The sequence below is a fragment of the Marmota marmota genome, unplaced genomic scaffold (genome assembly GCF_001458135.2).
Source record: "Marmota marmota marmota unplaced genomic scaffold, marMar, whole genome shotgun sequence".
Lineage (NCBI taxonomy): Eukaryota > Metazoa > Chordata > Mammalia > Rodentia > Sciuridae > Marmota > Marmota marmota.
In genome coordinates, this window is record NW_026000142.1 from 9485598 (window position 1) to 9506538 (window position 20941).

General features: G+C 32.7%; 1 protein-coding gene across 10 annotated transcripts in view; it reads left to right on the forward strand.

The window, feature by feature from the left end:
* Nucleotides 1–20941, forward strand: part of Foxp2 (forkhead box P2) — a 546252-nt gene that overhangs the window by 108302 nt on the left and 417009 nt on the right. The window contains exon 3 of one of the 10 annotated variants that reach the window (XM_048786004.1): nucleotides 2336–2417. The exons of the other annotated variants lie outside the window; for them this stretch is intronic. The gene's annotated coding sequence lies outside the window, so the exon portion shown is untranslated. The remainder of the gene's footprint in view (nucleotides 1–2335; nucleotides 2418–20941) is intronic. 10 annotated transcript variants of the gene reach the window in all.

The following is a 20941-nucleotide window of genomic DNA, read 5'->3' on the forward strand; positions in this document are numbered from 1 at the left end:
ATATATATATATATATATATATATATATATATATATATATATATATACATACACACACACACACAAATAAAGTAATAATCTCTGTTTCATTCTATTGTAATCATCCATATTAATTAATTCTATTAGTAATTGTAAATAATACTATGTTTTCTTACCTAACAATAAGAGACCTTTAGAACATTTGTTCTGCTTTTTCCCTGGTTTCTTTAAAGTGGTTAAGACCATTATTAAATTTTTACTACTGCCTTTTTGTTAAGATACATTAAGTTATTTATAAAAAATAATTAAAATATATGAGACACTGATGGGTTATAACAGAAATGGTAAAATATCACTCCATCATTAAGACTTTTTAAAACTGGCATGTTACCATTTAAAGTTTATTGGTATTACATTTTATTGGTATTGTAGGTAAACTAGGAGATTAAAAACTTTTTTTTTTTTTTTTTTTTGAGAGAAGGGAAGGAATTAGAATTGAGAAGCTGGATATGGTAACAGTGAAAGCATCACAAACATCAGGGGAATATGTGAAGCTGGGTGGCCCCTAGGTTCTTCTTCATTCAGACAGAAACTAGGCCTTTATATATCCTCACTGATCCTTGAATGAACACCGCTCCAGGAAGTCTGTTTTCTGGTGACATGGTGGCTAGTAAGAGAAATCCTTCACCCTGGAAGTGTGTTTGAGCAACACATCACAACAGCCTCTAAGACTCAACTCAAAGACCTGGATATAGTTAACATAAAAAGACGTCCAGGTTGGTCCAGTCCACCCACTTCTCCAGAACTACAGTTACGACCCCCAGTTTGTTCTTTCCATTTCCTTTCTTGTCCTCTTTTATTTGTTGTCCCCTGGGACAGACAGAACAAGCTTTTAAAAATGTCTATCCATTAGCGTCATTAGGCTGCCTAAAACTGTCCAACTGTTTGCAATTGAAGAAGAAGAAAGGGTCAAGTCCAACTTCATTGTGGCTCTCAGCCTGTACCTGATGTTATCCTTACCTGTGTGGGCAACACTGTCTTGCTCTGCTCTCCCTCTCACATACCATGTTTTAGACAAACTGACTTCAGTTTGTCCAACACATCAGGTTATCTCTTGGTTAAGGATACTTGTGTTTCCTGTTTCCTGTGCCAGAAAAGCACATCTCTTTGCTCCCTGTGTGATTCTTTCTTTCTTTAGATCAAATCCCCATGGAAGCCTTTTGGAAGCCTCATATTTGCCTTTTCCCCCTTGTTGCAACCAATGCTTCCTGAGTCATTTTACCATGTAATAAAATATTACATGTTACTAAATGTAGGTCCTGACCTAACTTAAATGGCCTATCTGCTTTGCCTTATTTTTAATTACAGATTAATTGAGACATACATAAACACGAAATTTAACCATTAAAGTGTTACTTGAGTGTATTTTCCTATATTCACAGATTTGTGCCACGTTAATTTTAATAAATTTTAGAACATTTTTATCATCTCAGAAGGAAATCCAGTATTCATTAGTAGAGTTATACTGTCTCCCTCTCTCTGGTAGATTCTGGTAGCTACTATCTATTTCTTTCTGTTTCTGTGGATTTTCATATTCTAGATATTTTACATAAATGTAATACTGTAATGCCAGGTCATTTGTTTCTGACTTCTTTTCTTAGTGTAATGTTTTGAAGGTTTTTCCATGTCCTGACAAGTATTAGCACTTCATTACTTTTTGTGGCCAAATAATATTCCATTTGGGGTTATCCATTCATTAATTGATAGACATTTGAGTTATTTCCATTATTTGCCTATTAAAAATAATAATCGTATAAACATACTTGTTTAAATGTAGAAATATGTTTTCAGTACTTTTAGGTGTTTACTCAAAGAGTTGGTTAAGTCTGCATTTAACATGTAGAAGAACTGCCTAAACATTTTCCATTTTCCAAAGTGACTGCACTAATTTTAACAATGTAGGGGTTTCTACTTGAGTTTTTTTTTTTTTTAATTTTAGTCATCCCACTGGCTATTAGTTTTTAGGTTTTAGTTTTAGTTTTTCCATTTCCCTGATGGACAATGATATTGACAGTTTTTCATGTACTAATTGATCATTTTGTGTCTTCTTTAGAGAAATGTCTACTTAAGTCCTCACTTAATAATTTGAATATATGTGTTTTCATTGTTGATTATAAGAATTATTTATATATTTATATAAACAAATATATTTTACAAATAAACATTTATATAAATATAAATGTATATATTTGTATATAAATATATGTTTGAATAAATACAAAAAAATATGTACATATATACCAGAGAAAAACAACTTAAAGAAGGAAAATTTTTTTTTTTTTTTTTTTTGTCTCAGTTTCAGAGATTTCAGTATATGGTCATCTGGTGCCATCGTTTTTGTGCCTGTGGTAAGGCAGAACATTATGACAGCTGGAAAGGTGAGAAGGGGGAAGGGAGGGAGGAAGAGGTGTGTGACAATAGATAAACTTCCAGGGATGCTCCCAGGGCTTCCTCCAACTAGACCCCAGCTCCTCCAGTTTCCACTGACTCCCAATAATGCCCTCAAATTGTGACTTCCTTAATGATTAATGTTTTGATGAGGTTAGCAATATTGTGATGCAATCACTTCCTCAAACCCCCAGTTCTGAACATTGCTGCATTGGAGGACCAAGCCTTCAAATGAGACTTTGGGGAACATTCCAAATATAAAACCATAAAATCATAATAAATTTATTGTTTTATTTTTGTATTCTCAATTTTACTTCAATAACCCGTATATCTGTCTTTAGCACTACATTTCTGTATCATATAGCTTTGTAGTAAAAGTTTTGAAATAAGGAAGTTAAGGAAGTGTGAGGCCTCTAATTTTGTTCTTGTTTGGTATTTATTTTGTTGACCCCTCCAAATAAATCTTAGATTCAGTTTGTCAATTTCTGTAAAAAAAAAAAAAAAGGTGGCGAGTAGTTTAGGATATTTTGAATCTGTAGGTTAATTTTGGGAGTATTGCCCCATTATTAAGTGTTCAAACCTGTGAATATTAGTTTTTTTTCCATTTATACAGTCATGTGTAATTTTTTCCATGATATATTTAATATTTTTCCGTGTATTAGTCTTGTACTTATTTCGATGAATATTCTTCTAAGTGTTTTGCTCTTTTTCTAGTATTTTGTTCTTTTTGATCCAATTGTGATATGAATTGTTTTCTTATTATCATTTGCAGTTTGTTAATTGATAGTACAGAGAAGTATAAGTGATTTTTGTATATTGATCTGTTCTGCTGCTTTACTGAACTTATTTATTTATTCTCAGATCATTTTTTTTGTGTGGGTTCCATTGTATTTTCTGTATACAAGTTCAGATATTTTGTAAATATAAATGCATTTACTTTTTCCTTTCCAATCTTGGTGTTTTTAATTATTTTTCTTATTTAATTGCACTGGGTAGAGCCTCTAGCACAGTGTGAAGTATTTATGACAAGAGCTATCATTCTTTTCTTTTTCTCTTTTTGATGGCAGAGGGAAAGCATTTGGTGTTATTTTGTCTTAGTTGGTGCTGTTATAGCATATGCATCCTTACCTTACTTACATTGCCCACTGAAAAATGCATGTAAGCAAGTTCAGAGATGAGTTCTGAAATGGTAGTTTTATGTAAGTTCATGACAGATGTTTTTTCAGGCAACAAGAGATTTATTTTGTCATAAATACTACATATTTACATATAAGATAGAATAGATAAATAATTCTATTTATTGTCTGTTAGTTTTTTTTTTTTTTTTTTTTTTTTTGTTACCAGGAATTGAAACCAGGGGCACTTAACCACCAAGCCACATCCCCAGCCCCCTTTTGTATTTTATTAGAGACAGGATCTCCCTGAGTTGCTTAGTACCTTGCTAAATTGCTGAGGCTGGCTTTGAACTCGACATTGTCCTGCCTCAGCTTCCCTAGCAGCTGGGATTATAGGCATGCGCCATGGTGCCCAGCTTAAAATGTTATTTTATTAAGAAAAATCAATAAAAGAGTCTCATGTCAGTACTTTACCTACTTAAAATTGTAAAATCAGTGATTTTTTTTTTTGAGAATATGTATTCCAAAATTTATAAGGTCAAAAAGCCAGTTGATCCTGGCTAAAAGGTGGCTGCTATGCCAGTACAATTAGACTGTTTCCCTAACAGCTACCAGTTCAAATCGCCATGCTTTTATCCAGGCATTTAATATCTTCACCTCCAGATCCCTTCTGCATCTGAGTTATCAGTCAATTAGAGTCTTTGTCCTTGGCCCTGGACTAGACTCTGATATTGACTCTGTTTTTCTCATGCCCCCCCCCTTTTTTTTGTTTTGTTTTTTTCTCTTTGGTTTTGACTGTACTGGGAATTGAGCCCAGGTGCTAGGCAAGTACTTTATCATTGAGCTGTGTCTCCAGTCCAGCTTCCTCTTTTTTGAAAGCAATCTTTTAAAAATGATTTAGTTTATTTTTAAATTCCAATTACATTTTAGTTTCATTCTGTGTGGGAATCAACACTGAATAATCCTAAATAGGTAATTAGTTAGCAGGTTTCAACAATAACAATAAACAGGCTGATTTCGTGGAGCATTGTGGATGGCTCCGTTATTTACTTTGGCTCTCATTTTTATGAAAGTTTAGCTCTTGCTTTTTAGAGAGTTTTTAAGTGTATTGAGCTGCATTTTAGACTTTTATTAATTTATTTGTTCTAATTAAGATCCATTAGTCTTAGTTATTCTCTGAAGGGCAGTTTGCATATCATCAAGTGTTTGAAAATAGTTATCATATTTCCAGTTTGTCATCTTTGTGTTTAATATCTCAAACTAGTAATTTGTTGAATTATCATGTAAAGATAGTGTATGGCTTTAATTTAGAACTTTGCATACTCATTTTTTTTTAATTTTAACAGCTTTAATGAATTATAATTTTTATACCCTAATAATCACATATTGCAATTACGTATGTCAGTGGTTTTACAATATGTAAGGTTGTGTAGTCATCACCGTAGTTCAATTCTAAAATATCTTCACTATCCTCCCCAAGTTTGTCTGTGCTTATTTGCTGTCAAATCACTGCTAGTGCCACCAGCCCAGGCTCATGGTGATCTGCATTCTGTATTCACAGCTTTGCCTTTCCCAGAAGATTTTTAGTTGGAATCTTTTATATCTGACTTCTTTCAGTTAGTATGATATTTTTTTTTGATATTCATCAATGTTGTAACACATTTAGAAATTTAATTATTTTGATCTTTGGGAAGTATTCCATTGTATGGGTCATTTTATTTATTGGTTTACCAGTTGACAGACATTTAGATTCCTGCCTGTTATTGGATATAATAAATAATGGTGCTACAAACATTCGTATATAAGAGTTTGTGTGGTGTTATGGTTTAGAGATTAGATGTTCCCCAAAATCTTATGTGTGAGGCAATGCAAGAGAGTTTAGAGATGAAACGATTGGGTAAGAAGAGGTTTAGTCTAATTTATGCATTAACCCCTTGATAGGGATTAACTGGATGGTAACTGTAAGTAGGTAGGGTGTGGCTGGAGGAAGTGGGTCCCTGGGAGCATGTCTCTGGGGTATATATTTTATCCTTGTTGAACAAAGCTATCTCACTCTCTGCTTCCTGATCATCATGTCTTGAGCTGCTTTCCTCTGGCATATTCTTCCTCAATGATGTTGGCATACTCTTCCTCAGTGATGTTCTGCCTCATCTCAGGCCCCAAAGAATGGAGCTGGCCTTCAGTGGACTAAGATCTCTGACACTGTGAGCTCCAAATAAACTTTTCCTCCTTTAATTGTTCTTGTCAGTTTTTTTTTTTTTTGTCTCAGCAACGAAAAAGCTGTTTTGATTAAAACATGGATAAATATTTTTATTTGCTTAGGTGATATTTTAGGAGTATAATTATAGGATTCTATAAGTTTGTACTTAATATTTTAAGAAAACATTAAACTGAAACTGCTTTGAATTTTTTTTTTTTTGACATTTCTACCAACAAAGTATGAGAATCCTCTTCTCTATATCCTTGCTAGCTTCTAGTATTTTCAGTCTTTTTGATAAGAGCCATTCTACTGGGTTATATTAGTATCTTATCTTGATTTATATATCCCCAATGACTAATGATATTCATAAGGCTGTTTTTATATCTTCTATGGTGAATTATCTAGTAAATCGTTTGCCTCTGTTTAGTTAGGTTATTTGATTTTTTTGTTGCTGAATTGTAAAAGTTCTTCATGTATTCTGGATACAAGTCCTTAGTGAGATGTATGGTTTCCAAAATTTCCTCCTGGTGACTTTTTTTTTCTCTTTTCATTTCATAATGATGTTTTGGTGGGAGGGGAAGGGAGGGGGCAGGGGATTAGCAAGGATGGTGGGATGTGATGGACATCATTATCCAAAGTACATGTATGAAGACACGAATTGGTATCAACATACTTTATATACAACCAGAGATATGAAAAATTGTGCTGTATATGTGTAATAAGAATTGTAATGCATTCCACTGTCATTTATTTAAAAAATAAATTAAAATATAAAATAAATTAAAAAAAAATAAATTCTGTGAATGCAAAAAAGAAAAGTAATATATTTTAATCTTGATGAAGCCATATTTTTCAATTTATAATTTATCAATTTATAATCATTTGATGGTCCACCTATAAATTTTGCCTAATCTAGCAAAGATTTTTTATTATGTTTTTTTAAAAAAGTTATAGTTTTATCTGTTACATTCAGATTGATGATCCATTCTATATTAATTGTTGCACATGATATGGAGGGATCATTTGTTTAAAGGACCATCCTTTCCCTTTAATTGCCTTGACACTGTTGTCAAAAATCCATTGAGTCTACATATTGAGGACTCATTTCTGTACTTTCTGTACTTTCTCAATGACTTCCATGTTTATCTTTATACCAGTACCATTGTTTGAAATGCTTGCTGCAGCTTAAAAATTTAATAGTTTTAATCCTTCCAACTTTTGCTTTTTAAAAAAAAATTGTTTAGGCTATTCTAAGTGTTGAATTTCTATATACACTTTAGATTCTGTGTGTCCAATTCAACAATATTAGCAAAAGTCTGCTGAGATTTTGGTAGAATTTACTTTTAATATGTAGGTTGATTTGGGGGAGATATGAAAGAGTCTATCTTGAGTGAAATTATAACTGATATTTTAAGTTTTTTTCTAAAAATGTGAAGGAATTCTTGAATTTGATTTTATGATGCACCTATACTATTTTGGTATAAAATGTATGTTGACATTTCTTTTTTCCTAAAATAATGTAGCATTAACCATCTGCTGTGGTTTCCTCTATACCCTCTGGGGGTCATGAGTACCCTAAGAAGCAGAGGTTTAATGAAATTAATATATTTTTTGTTCTGAAAAATGTACTTTGTGTACTTTTTTCAAAGAATTTTAGGTTGGTATATTAAGTATAAGAAAATGTGGGCAAGATCTTTTAAGTTTATTTTGGATTTCTCTTACTGTGTTATTTTTTCTGTTTTTACATTTGTTCTATTTTTGCTAATAAGGCATGTTATGTTGTTGACTAACATTTTATTTTAATATTAATTACAAGAGAGCTAACAAGTTTGTGAAGGAAAGAAATAATTGATTTTTGTTTAACACCAATTAAATGCCAGCTACTCTGATTTGTAAACAGCACCCTGTGATGTGCTTGTTTTTACCCTCATAGAACAAAAATAACTGAGGCTTTGTGACAGGCAGAACCATGCCTAAAATTTCATATCTGTAGCATTACAGTTTAGATATTTTGACTCCAAGTTTGATATGCAGGCTGAAAACAAACAAAAAAGAAAGAAAGAAAAAGGATTTTGAAAGTTAGAACTTGATTTGCAAGCTAGATTTGACTTTTAAGATGTACTGAGACATCTTGACTATTTTCTAAATGCTCTTTGTTTCTTCTATGGTTGTGTACACCCTGTCTCTTTCTAGAATAGTCTTAGAGCAACTTAGGTTGCATAAAACACAACAAGATGGCATAAATTAAAAATAGGAATAAAGTAAGACAGAAAAACAAGGGTGGGGAAAGTTCTTTTCTGAGAAAAACAACAACAACAACATCCTGTAAATGAATATTGCCGGGAGACTGGAAAAAATTTGAGCTGGAAAAGGCTGTGGAAGTAAATGGGCTTTCTTGGTACCAGCTCTGGAGTCTGGTCTGGTCATAATATATGTGAGAAAGTTATATTTTATGCTTCCTCCAAGTGCCAGGCATAGTGTCTTGTATGCGGTGAGCCCTTAGTAAATGATTGCTGATGTTAGTTTGCTGATAAACTTTCTAGCTATCATCCCAGTGTCACTGAGCTGCATAAACATGTTTTTTTTTTCCTTAAAAGGTAAACAGGAATTTTAGATTTCTCTGTTAATAGTATTTGTTATAAGCAGTATGTCATTGTTTTGATCTCCACTATATTTGAATATTTTATTTCCAAACTGCTTATTAACTTATTTATTTAGGTATGTTTAGAAAATGACTCATCCTAGAAGTGTTACAGGAAGTCATAGGCTGGCCTGGTTGAGTATGCCTCTAAGTTTCTGCATCTGCAGGCTGCACCATGATCATTTGCTGTCCATTTAAATATTGTCTTCACTGTAGTTAAAAATAAAAAGACTCTATATTTTTGAGAATTGAAAATTCATAAATATAAAGTACATTAACTTGCAAGATTCTCAAGAATATCAAGAGATGCAAATTGTATAGTTACTTGAATAGTATTCAGAATGATTTAGGGTAATGCCTGTTGATGTCATTCTACATTCCTATTGGAACCACTTAATTTGTAAACATATAGAATTAATTTTCCCCCCCATGGATTCAATTTTATTTCTGAGCCTCAAGTCTTTTTTGAAAAGCATTCAAAAGTATGTTAAGGTTTACAGCAACTTGACTTGGTCAATTTAAAATCAAAGTATTTTTCTCAGTTTATCTTCTAAGCACTTTTGAATATGACCAACCATTAGTTATCTGGACCATGTTGTTTCTTTGGACTGAAGCTACACTTCAATCCTATGAATAAAAATGCCTGAAAATTAACTAATGGTATTATTCATTTTGAAATATTGCTAAGTATTAGAAAAATTAATAGGAATTAATATCAGGAAAAATCTTTAAACTTAGTAAATTTTGATGAGCATAGATGCAGTGATATGCAGAGAACTCTCACCTAGCAACAGATTTAGTAAATATTTCTTAACTAAGCAAAGTAGATTACAGGAGATATTGTACTCTTAGATCATCTTAGTTAATTTTGTGGAAGGGAAAATGAGATTATCCAGAATTGCCACAAACTTCTATAGGATTTGACAGTATTTTCCTGAAATGTTATCACCCTTCTGGTCTTTAAAAATTTTCTGCAATGACCCAATTGTATATGTTTTAAATGTTTGCTCTATGTGAGATAATACTCTTTGTAGTCACTGTTTTGTTCATTTCTCTTCATATTATTACTCTTCTTAACTCTCTTATACTTAGGTTCAGAGAGGTTAAATCATGAGCCTAAGTCATCGATGGGAGAGAGTATGAAACCAAAATCTCTCTAAACTGCTCTCTAACTAGCTATCATGCAGCACATAATTGGGCGTATTAAAAAATAATGACTTAATCAAACACTAAAGGTAGAATTAATGATAACGATTTAGATTTATTTCCTTTTTTTTAAAAGGAAGACACACACACACACACACCCCTTTATTTTATTTATTTTTATGTGGTGCTGAGGATGGAACCCAGGATTTCGCACGTGCGAGGTGAGTGCTCTACCGCTGAGCCACAACCCCAGCCCTTCATTTAGATTTCTTAGGGTCATTATTTGACAAACCAAATCCTATTCTAAGATATTAGAGGTTTAAAATAATCTGAAGAATCATACAATTTCTTTCTGCATTTTAGGAAGTCATCTTATATCCCACTTATTATGACTACAGAAGTTCAGATACTTGTAACAAATTAGTGTCCTGTTCTCTGTGTGCAAGGTCAAGATATAGCATTGGATAAGGTCCTTTAGGCTGGCATGGAAGGCCATGAAGGCCTGACTTCATTGGGGTCACTGTTTAGTGACTGCTTCTTCTGTCTTCCTATTGAAAAGCCATTCTTTTTTTTTTTTTTCTGCTTACTTTCAGTCCCTAACTTTGCATCTGAGGATTGAGTATATATCTAAAAACAAAACAAAACTCTCATTTCCAAAATAGCATTATATTTTCTGCCTTTGTTGGCTGGTTGACAGCTTGTAAGAATTTGTGTAAAGTCATTAGGTTTCAATTGTTTTAAAGCATTTGGTTATAGAGTATATTTGAAGCATATGAAAATAATCTATCTTGGATTGCACTATTAACAATTTTTCAGAATTAATATTTTTAAAGTACCTTAGATGTGAAAAGAAGGGCTAAGTATTTTTATTACATGAATACTTAATGTTCAATTGTATTAAAAGAAAAATAATGTTTCTTTTGTTATTTTAGCATGGGGAAGTAAATAATTAGTATCCGGAACTGATAAGATCCAATTAATGTGCAAAAATGACTTTTCTACATCAAGCCCATTTCTGTTTGTAATAATTTGTTAAGTTAAAATTATTGTAGATTTTCAATATTTATGTGGTCTTTTATATGGCTCTAAGAAAATGGAATTTGCTTACTTATTTTTGTATGTCAAATTAATCTCTAGGTTCCATTATACGAAAGTTCTTGTTTTTATAGGTCAAAATGGTTGAGTATCTTCAGTTTTTAATAGCCTATTATTATTTGTTATAACCAGTGTATTAAAATACTGCATTTTGTATTCTGAAATCTGTGAATAAGAAACATGTTTTTCTTTCTTCCTCTTTCCCTGTTGTTGTACCCCATGCATGGTGTGTGATTAGTGTTGGTTTCCTAAGATACTGGGTTTTTATCTCTCAGCCATATCCTCATGCCTAGAATAGTACCTAATACACAGTAGATTTTCAATAAATGTTTACTGAATGAATAAAAATAGATAATCTTACAGTACAAAATCTCTACCTTCATTTCCTCAAACCACTCAGAAAATCAAATATGTTTCCTCTAGAATTCAGAAACTTCTGAGAGAAAGACACAGGTGCCAGGCAGATGGACATCAAAGTAGCAGTTTTATTACGAGTAGAGGCTGAATTGAAGGACAAACATTATATGTGCAGATAAAATAGGCTTTATCTCTAAATTAGACATCATATCTCCCTAGCCACTGACACAGCTGGACATCCATAGTCCTCTGCCAGAGAAGAATGGATGAAAACAAGTCCCAATGCATCTTCTCTACAGGCAGAACTCATCTGGGAGAAAGGAATTGACCTGCGCCTGTTTGGAATGTTCTCTTAAACTCACCAGATGATTCTCTGCCCCTCTCACAGTAAGAAGTAAGTGAAGGGACAGAGTGAAGCCAATAGCTCTTCTTGATCAAAATTCCCGTATAAAAATATGAACAGAAAGAAACAGAGGATCTCCTAAAGGTACTCTAATTAAACCTATGTCCCTCCAGCCCTTATACTATTAATTTTTTTTTCATGAAGATTTTCTATTTGGCATTCCTAAGATCAATTTAAATTGTTATACATGCCAACACTGCAGATAATCATAATGAATCTTATGGTAGTCAGTGTAGGTAAACAATGAACTAATTGAATACAGTGGAAGCTTACATAAGGTAAGTTTAAGGTTAAGAAAATTAGTAAGGACAGCTTGTCATGTTTCTGTTTTATATGTATATGTGTGTTATATGTTATATACATATATATGTAAATTCACTGCAATGTGGGTCTCTAGTAGAGAATTTTTAACAAGTTTGCTTCATGTTTTATAGCTGGCATGATGATAAAAATTTCTTAGGTTTATATCATAAGTGTATATCTCTAATTTCTTGAAGATGAAATGGTATTCCTTTTTTGTGTGGTTCATTACTGTGAGATAAAACACTGGTTTTTCCACATTCTTTGTTTTCACTTGCCATCTCAGAGAAGATGAAGCAAAATAAAATTTTGTGAAGAAAATAGAACATGTTCCTAAAGTCTAGTTTATCTAAACTGCCTAAGTAAATTATTTTTCCAGAGTGAAAATCATTCGTGTTATCATTTAAAATACAATAACATTCTGGACTGATAATATATTGGCATTAAGGACCTCTGATTGATTGGCAACTACATGTATAAAGCCAGTTTGGATGTTATTTATCACAAAATGGGACAGGCAATTATTGTTTTAAAACAATTAAGTAAAGGGTAGAATTGTAAGCTAGTTCACTGTGGGAGATATTGTCTTTTAGTCTGTACCTTGGAAGTAAGAAAAATGAATGGTTTGTGGAAATCCGTATTGTTAGCTTCCTGTCATCAGTGGGGTATTGGCAGATCTCTTGAGTAGGCCCTGAAGAAAGTATGCTTCCTGTCATGTTCTGGGATTTGGTCCTGAGCTTGTAAAAGGATTTGCTTCACTCAGAATAGACTCATTTTAACCAAGCTCATGAGATTAGGCTTTAAAACAACATGATTAATTTATTGATTTACTGTGAGAAATCATTTGAATTGGGACAAAATGATTTGTGAGTTCCATTGATGATCATCAATTCAACTTATTAACTTAAAGTGAGGAATTTACTAACTTAAAGTGAGACTTTTTTCCTGTAGACAGAACAGCACTGGAAGCTAAAAAACGATCATAGTCACTAAGGTACTTGGGGGATTTTGGAATCAGAATTTTAAAAAAGGATGAAATAGCATATGTTTTATGATGTTGGGCCAACAAAATCTGGTGTAGCTCTATCCAACATAGATGTGGTCTTGCCTCCACACTCAGAATAATGAAATCTACTTGTTATAAATCCTGCTGGTCAGGGGCAGAGTATTTTAATTCTGGTCTAAAATGCTCTAGCCAGACAGTGCTTAAATGAGCATTTTCAGATATCTCTTACTTGTTTTTCTCTGTGCTTTCATGCATAGAAATGAGATCTATATGGGAAAGGAGATGGAGTAAAAAAAAATAAAAACTAATCTAACTTTAGCACACTATCCAAATAGTGTAATGTATGTACCGAATACATTAAATTTAAAAGAATAATCTTTGCTTTTACGGCAGAATTGTAGCATTCTTATGTGCTATTTCCATTGCACATATTGGACAGTGTCAGTCATTAAGATTGACCAGCTTCATCTTTGACTTGGGATTTATAAACATGATTATAATGCATTGTAATTCTTGCCAGAGTATATGCTAATGAAAACTAGAGGGGAACATCAGGAGACAAAATAATTATTTCATGTAATTATAATATTATATAGCCTTGAAGTTTATCACTCAAGGAATTCAAGTTGAGTCAAGTTAACATCAAATAAATGTTTAGCATTGCAGGATTTTTGCCTTAACTGACAATTAAAGAATGAGTAACATGGTTTTCTTCTTCAGAATGTTTATAATCACCACTATATAGACTATATGTAATGTATTTAACAATGTCTCGTATAGAGTGTTGAGTATAGACAAGAGCAATATTTAGGTTGATGGGTATTTTTTTTCTGGATAGGGTAGCAGTAAAGTTGAATCTTGAAAGGTAGTCAGGATCCTATAGGTGAGCACTAGCATTGGAAATGGTATGATATGGTACAGGGTGAAGAGGGGAGAAAGGCTTGCAAAGCACAAAGCAAAATCTTGGAGGCACTTTTGGGAGAAGCATCAAGTGGTCTTTTGGTTCTAGAGAATAGGACACTTGAAGAGTTGGTATAGAAATTATCATAATGTGGAAGGCCTTATATGTGAACTAATATGTAACTATTAAACCATACTGATCAACTACTGCGATATCACCATCCATTAGGCACAAATAATATGTTTAAGACATGGTTCTTGAACTGCTGAGGAGTTCCCAGCCCAGGATTTTAATGACATGCTGTGAGAGTTTCATCATGAAAGGGCTTTCATAGAAGTATAAACAACATGTCCTGAGAGCCAGAATGAGGAATTATCTTTGGGCTGTTAGGGAAGGTGGTAACATGTGAATTGATGGTGAGTGAAACTTGAACCAGCATAAAAGCTGGTAAATCCACATGCATAGATAGTAGCATGCTGAAATGTGAAGGGATGTGATTTGTCTGGACTATGTGTTTGTGGAAGGAAGGGAAGAGGTGTGAGGGCCGATTAGTGACTGGTTGGAATCTTCAATTGCTTATCAGTATGGAGTTGAGGAACTAGTTGAAATTGGAGTCAGATACCTGAATTCAAGTTCTGTATCTGCTACTTACTATGTTTTTGATTTTCTGGGGTGAAATTTCTTACCCTCAGCTTCCTAATTTGCATAATGAGAATGACAATATCAATTTAACCATATTGTTGTTATGGCAAGATACTATACTTAAAGCAGCTCTTATGAAATATTTCTAATAACAAATGTGATTCCATAATACTTTACCTATAGGGTTTCTGTAAGAACTAAATGGAGTAAAAGAACATGAATGGAGGACACTGTTGGACATAAAACCGTCATTCTCAATTAATGTTATAAAAATTAAAATTTGAAGGCTATTCTGTGGAACGATAGATTTTTATTAAGAGTAATTCCTGGAGTTTAGGAAAACTTTTATTGTTGAGGAAGATTTAAAGGTGTTAGCCTGTGTTGATTGTAGGTTCCTCTTTGAGTAAGGCCCTTTCTCAGTTTAGGCATGAATGGGCATGATAGTGGGGCTTATTAAAATATGCACAGTTTTCAGATCATACTTGATGCATGTATGGTGCCTCTATAACATATTATAGTAAATGGTTATGATACATCTTTTCACCACTAGACCATGAGTGCTCTGTCCCCAATATCTAAGAACATGTGAGTGTCATAAAAATTGGCTGAAGTGATCTTAAGTTTGGAAAAGAATTAACAGGCATACACACTCTCAGTGTCTTTTATAAAAATGCTACTTGTTTCACTTCCATTTTTAAAAGGTTTATAGTAATTGTGTCACAGGACCCTCTACTGTCTGAAAGTGGCCTGACATCTTCTGTCCACACATTTTCAAATTCATGAGTTAAATACCTGTATTAATAGGGTAGTAGAGGTGGTCCTCAGCCTTACCCCCAGAGAATTCTTCTCTCTACTACATCCCTGCTCACTAACCAGCAAGAATTACAAGGCAATTCTTAAATATAGGTCTTTCTGAAAGCAGTAGAGTGTGTACAAATGCCCCTGGGCCATCTGAAAATAATAGTTTCCATGCACTGGGAGGGACTCTTTGGAGCCATGTGGTACTTAGAGACAGGAAGCTCATCAGGAAGGCCCCATTCTCTATTCCTATGCATAATAAGCAGAAATAGGATTGATATGGTAAAGAAAATAGAATAAAAACAAATAAAAATAATCTAAGTTAAGTAAAATCTGAGTAGTGTGAAGCACTGAATACTTTAGCTATGAAAGCATATCACTCATCTGGCAGAACTGAAGCAGAGTTCTATTGTGTGTTGTTTCAGTTGCACATATTGGGCAGTGTCACTCATTAAGGGTATTGTTATTTATCACAACCAACCACATTTCTACAGCAACAGTGTACATGTTTCATGCAATTATATATTACTTTTCAAATTATGCTTGAACTTGTAGAGGTTTGTGTATATTCACTGTCTAGTGGAAGTCTCTGTCCCATGCTGCCCAACTTCTTAGTATGAGTCCAGGGAAGTAGTACTTTAATTGAAATACTATGTATTCAGCACTGAGATTGAATCCAAGCAACTCAAGTCCAATTTCATTTTAGTTTAAAAGCTACTAGTTTTTGAAATAAATTATGCATACTAATTTTCATAAGTAGTTTATATATTAATCAATTTTTAAAATTTTATAAATGTTTTCCAAGCACAAAAGATCATATAAACCTTAAGAATATCATCATTTAAATTATGGATAAATTTTAATGGTAAAAATTCATTTCCTAATAATAATAATAAGGTAATATTGATTTTAATAGCACTGAAGTACACGAAACAGTAGTTCCTTATTACTAATTAGAGTTGGCTAAGAAACAACTGTAAGAGGATATAATGACACATGATCTTTCTCTTTTGCAAGAGTTTTAACATTTTAATGCATTTAGTGTGGTCATGTCAAAATATATTATTTTCTCTGCTTTTGAGTTCCTTTTATCAATAGCAATAGCTTTATTGTTTTAACCATTGCTAGCACTTTAAACCATTTACTTAATAAAATTTGAGGTTCTGAGACACATATATTTTGGGTTTTGAGACACATTATTTTCTGAATAACACTCTTTTAAAAACTTATTTATTTGGCTTTATTAATAAGACTGGTAGTGTTTGGACCATATTTTCATTAAAATTTTAAGGTAGGTTAATGAGCAGCATACCATTTTTATGTCTTCAAAGTGTTGCGTCTTCATTCATTTCTGTTTGATTTGTATCCCTGCTTTTGATCCACTTGTTGATTTTGTTTCATTGTCCAGGCACAAGGTCATAACATTGTTAGTCATACTTGACATTGTAGCTATTGTTGAAATATCTGTTTTCATAATTCCTTATTTTGAGTAGTCAATATTTGATGACCAGACATGGTCATGATTACTTCTTTTACTCTCAGAAAAATATTAACATATAGAGAAAATAATGGGATAAAATCAATATGCCAATGATATTATTTAGCATATGATATGGGAAAATATTGATGTCCATAATATTGTGTATATTATTACATAGTAGTCAGTATCTGTTGTTCTTGTATTTACATTATGAATATATTTATAGGGACTCCATATATACAAATAAAAATCACACACACACACACACACACACACACACATATATGTGTGTGTGTGTGTGATTTTTAGTCTTAACTTTTTCCCTTTACTTCATGAACATCATTTTCATAAGTATATCTTTAAATGAATATGTACTCTCCCATCTTATAATCAGAATTCAAGTAAATGTTACTTCAAGTAGAGTCATTTTCCTAGAGTTGACAGTATTTCAAGTAGCTTCCCTCACACTGTGGTGGTATCCCTTATTTGATCCAATTTATGTTTTCTCTGCTTTGTGAAATAAGAGGGGGAAAAACTCTAGTTTGGACTTTATGTGATTGTTTAGTTGAAGAAACACCACCACTCTCATCACCACACTCTCACAGTAACAACTGTACAAAGTATTTGCTTTCAGTGAGGTAGTCCTGAGGTTAGTAGACTGTGGCATTCTAGGACTGCTTGTTTTTTTTCTTGAAAGATTACCTGAAGCAGGCGTCAACTCAAACTCCCTTTGACTAAAATAAAATTCTCTAAAAGTCCTTCTAAATTCTAAATGAAATTGGGATTTTGTGGTTATCATCTTAGTAGCAGTAGAAGCAGTAGAAGTGTGACAGTATGTTAGTCTTAGGAGAACTATATAATAAGTAAATTGGCAGAATCAGGTGATTCTGTATACCGTGTAGAATATTGTAAAAACAGTTTTAAAAATATCTGTCATCAATCTCTGGTAATTGAGGTTTAATCTTATGATTTTTAAATGACCAAATTTATCAAATAAAACTGAATTTTATTTGTACTGACTTGCTTTTCTGTAATTGTTTTTTGTATCTTTGATATTAAGCCTTCGAGTCTGAATTCAACTCTGAATTATAATATCCTTCATATGGGTAAAAACAGTTTACTTTGTGGTTTTCTATTTCATGACACAATTTCCAGGAAATCAGTCAGGGGAAATGGGTACTGCCAAGACATATTTTGCACTTCAACAAAAATTCATAGCTTAGAAACAAGTAATTCTGGTATTTTTCTAAGAAATCTTTGAGTTTACTATACTTAGGTCCAAAAGAGCCAAGGGAAAAGAGAACATGAGGATTAGTTGAAGGCAAAACCGGCAAGTAATATATTTTCTAAGAATATATCTTTCTATTTTCAACTAATCCCCTTTCTTTTCTCAGCCATTGGGGTGTGTTCTCCTCTATCTTCTCTCAATGCTCCTAGGGGCCCTATGTCTTCCTAGGCTATAAACTATAATAAAGCCTCCTTATTCAGAAGTAGAATTTTTTTTGTGCTTCTTGCTGTATTATTTCTGCCTTTCCTATAATGAAAGCATAATTTGTGTGTTATCATGGGTCTTTAAACTCAGTAACTTGAAATATCTGATAAATTAGTGATGGTATGAGTTTCCTGGTCTTAGCCATCACTGATAATCCTCTGGCCATAAACCAAGATAAATAATCCTTCTGAAGATTTTTAGGATCATTCTTCATGCTCCTCTCCTAAACCCTTCCCCAGTACCACTCTACCAAGCCACTGGATGCTTGTGCATATATTGGTCTATATTGTTCTCAATGATACACTCTTGACGGCTAAGTCAGATAGAAAGAATTTTTTAAAAATTTTATAGTTGTAGATGGACAGCATGCCTTTATTTGTTTAGTTTTTTACGTTGTGTTAAGGAATGAACCCAGTGCCTCGCACGTGCTAAGCAAGCGCTCTGACACTGAGCTACAGCTACAGCCCCCCAGATTGAAATAATGTTAAGGCAGACGGGCTACATTCATTCTTTTGAACCAGGCTAGTCCCATCCTCCAGGACAGGGATGGACCACTTCAGGTGAGTCTCCCTGTCCTGGGAGAAATGATTTTCAGGAAAAATACCATGGTGTTTATCTTAATATTGTGTTCATTTTTTTTATTCATTCAATAATTTATCACAATGTTTATTCATATACATATTTACCATGTGCCAAGAATTATTTGCCATAATAGTAATATAAACATCTCACCTTTTGTAGATTTCTCCTAAGAAATCTGTAGATTTATTTCTACTAAGGATGTAGTGGAAGAAAGGTAGACCAGTAAATATTTTTACGGTAAGATACATTTCATGTTAAAATGACTATGCACGAGTTGCTTCATGAGCATGGAGACAGTGTTATAAAGTAATCTCACAGTTGTGAAAGAAGGGACACTTGAATTGAATCTGTAAGGAAAAGTTAGTTGCAAAATGAAAGGGAAGGGTAGCCCAGAAGAAAATCAGAGCATCAGATGGAGTACTTTGCTCAGAGACCTTTAAAGAGTATTGAGTAACCAAAGGGAAGATTGCTCTTTCCAGTTTGAAATATAAATTTCCCTGCAGCTTTGCTAAAATATTTATTATTATCTAAATAAACAAAAATCAAATCTCATTGAAATTTAGACTTATATATCTTTCCCAGTGGGGATAAACTTTTAAAAATCTTGTCTTCTAGAGGTACTATTTTGGTTCATATATATTTGTATTGTAATATTTGAATTTGTATAAGTTTCGTTGAGTTTTAAACATAGTACACCTCTTACTCTTTTCTTCAATAAATACTTATTTTTTCCGTTCTGTTTTTATTATGTTAGATATTTTTCATATTAATGACCTTTTTCAGTATAGTGTTTTTATTAGAAACATATTAAATTTATTTGATTCCTCTTTATAGGCATATTTATATAATTTAGCTTAAAATGTTGAAGACATGTAATATTTTCCCACAATATTCTTCTCGAGTAATCTTTGTTAGTTATAATAGGAGTATGGTATTTTCTTTGAAAAAAATTGCAGGTGTGATTCTATTTGGTCTTTGGATGAAAATCGTACTCATAGCCTATCATCTGTGATTTAGTATGGGTATTTTTAAATGGCTCTTCAGAACCTAAGACCCTTTGAAAGCAATCTGAGATAAGAATTCTTCAGGTTCTTTATGTTACTTTACTTTTTTCCATAGTTTTCATTTCATATCTAAGTTAACAGTGTTTTTTTTTAAAATTGGCTTATCTATCTATCTATCTATCTATACACACATCTAAGTTAACAGTGTTTTTTTAAATTGGCTTATCTATCTATACACACATATAACATATATAAAGGTATATTGTGTTGGTTCCTAAGAGTGCTGGGTTTATATTCATATTTATGTATATATAAAGATAAGCCAATTTAAATACATACATATATATATATATGTATATAAACATATATGTACATATATATATATATATATTAGTTGCTGATGGACCTTTATTTTATTTATTTATATGCAGTGCTGAGGATCGAACCCAGTACCTTGCACATGCTAGGCAAGTGCTCGACCACTGAGCTTGTACAACCCTAGCTCAGATTGGCTTATCTTTATTGAGTTTTTCCAAATCATTCAATTTAATGTCCAAAGCATTTTACTCTTTTATTTTTAATTCACATTTTTTCACTTAATGTTTAATTTAATCATAGTGTCACAATAATAGATTACATAGGAAAAAACAAGCTGAAATTGTAGGAAACAGATGACATATTAACTCAAGAAGATTTAATAAGGGGCCTATACCAAGATATAGACAGGCTATGGGGAAGCCTTAGGGGTTATGCAACACGCAGAGATAGTTACCCTGAAGTCATGCTTCTGTTCTCTGACCCTTCATTGTTCTGACCCAGGAAGTCACAGGTGAATTCCAATGCTATTGGTGTAAATCAGTTTTATAGAAAAGACAGGAGAAGATAGTGAAAAGCAACTCTGGACAGGCAAGTGAAAGATACCCAGCACTCTTAGGAACCAACACAATAGATCCTATTCAGCAAACTGTAGTAGGATCATACATGTCACATGTACTCTGTGTTCCCCTGTGCTGGGACATCATTGTTTTCAGTACTCCTTTCTTATCCTTCACAGCTCTATTTTTCAGTGTTTGCTTTAAGTACTCATGTAAATTAGTTAGGGTTTTCAACATTTGATCATATTCAATAACATTCTAGTGAAAATTTGGAAAAAGTTTTGCCAGGTTGTTTGAGTGAATATTGTACTGCAGGGAGTTGTATGGATACTACATTATGGATACTACATTACTTTCTTCTTTTCTTCCTTTTTATTTTACACTATTACATACAAAAGAATATATATCATGTTTTTATAAATTACAAAACATACTAGAACAAACATTGTGAATCTATAATCCACTAAAGAAAAATGA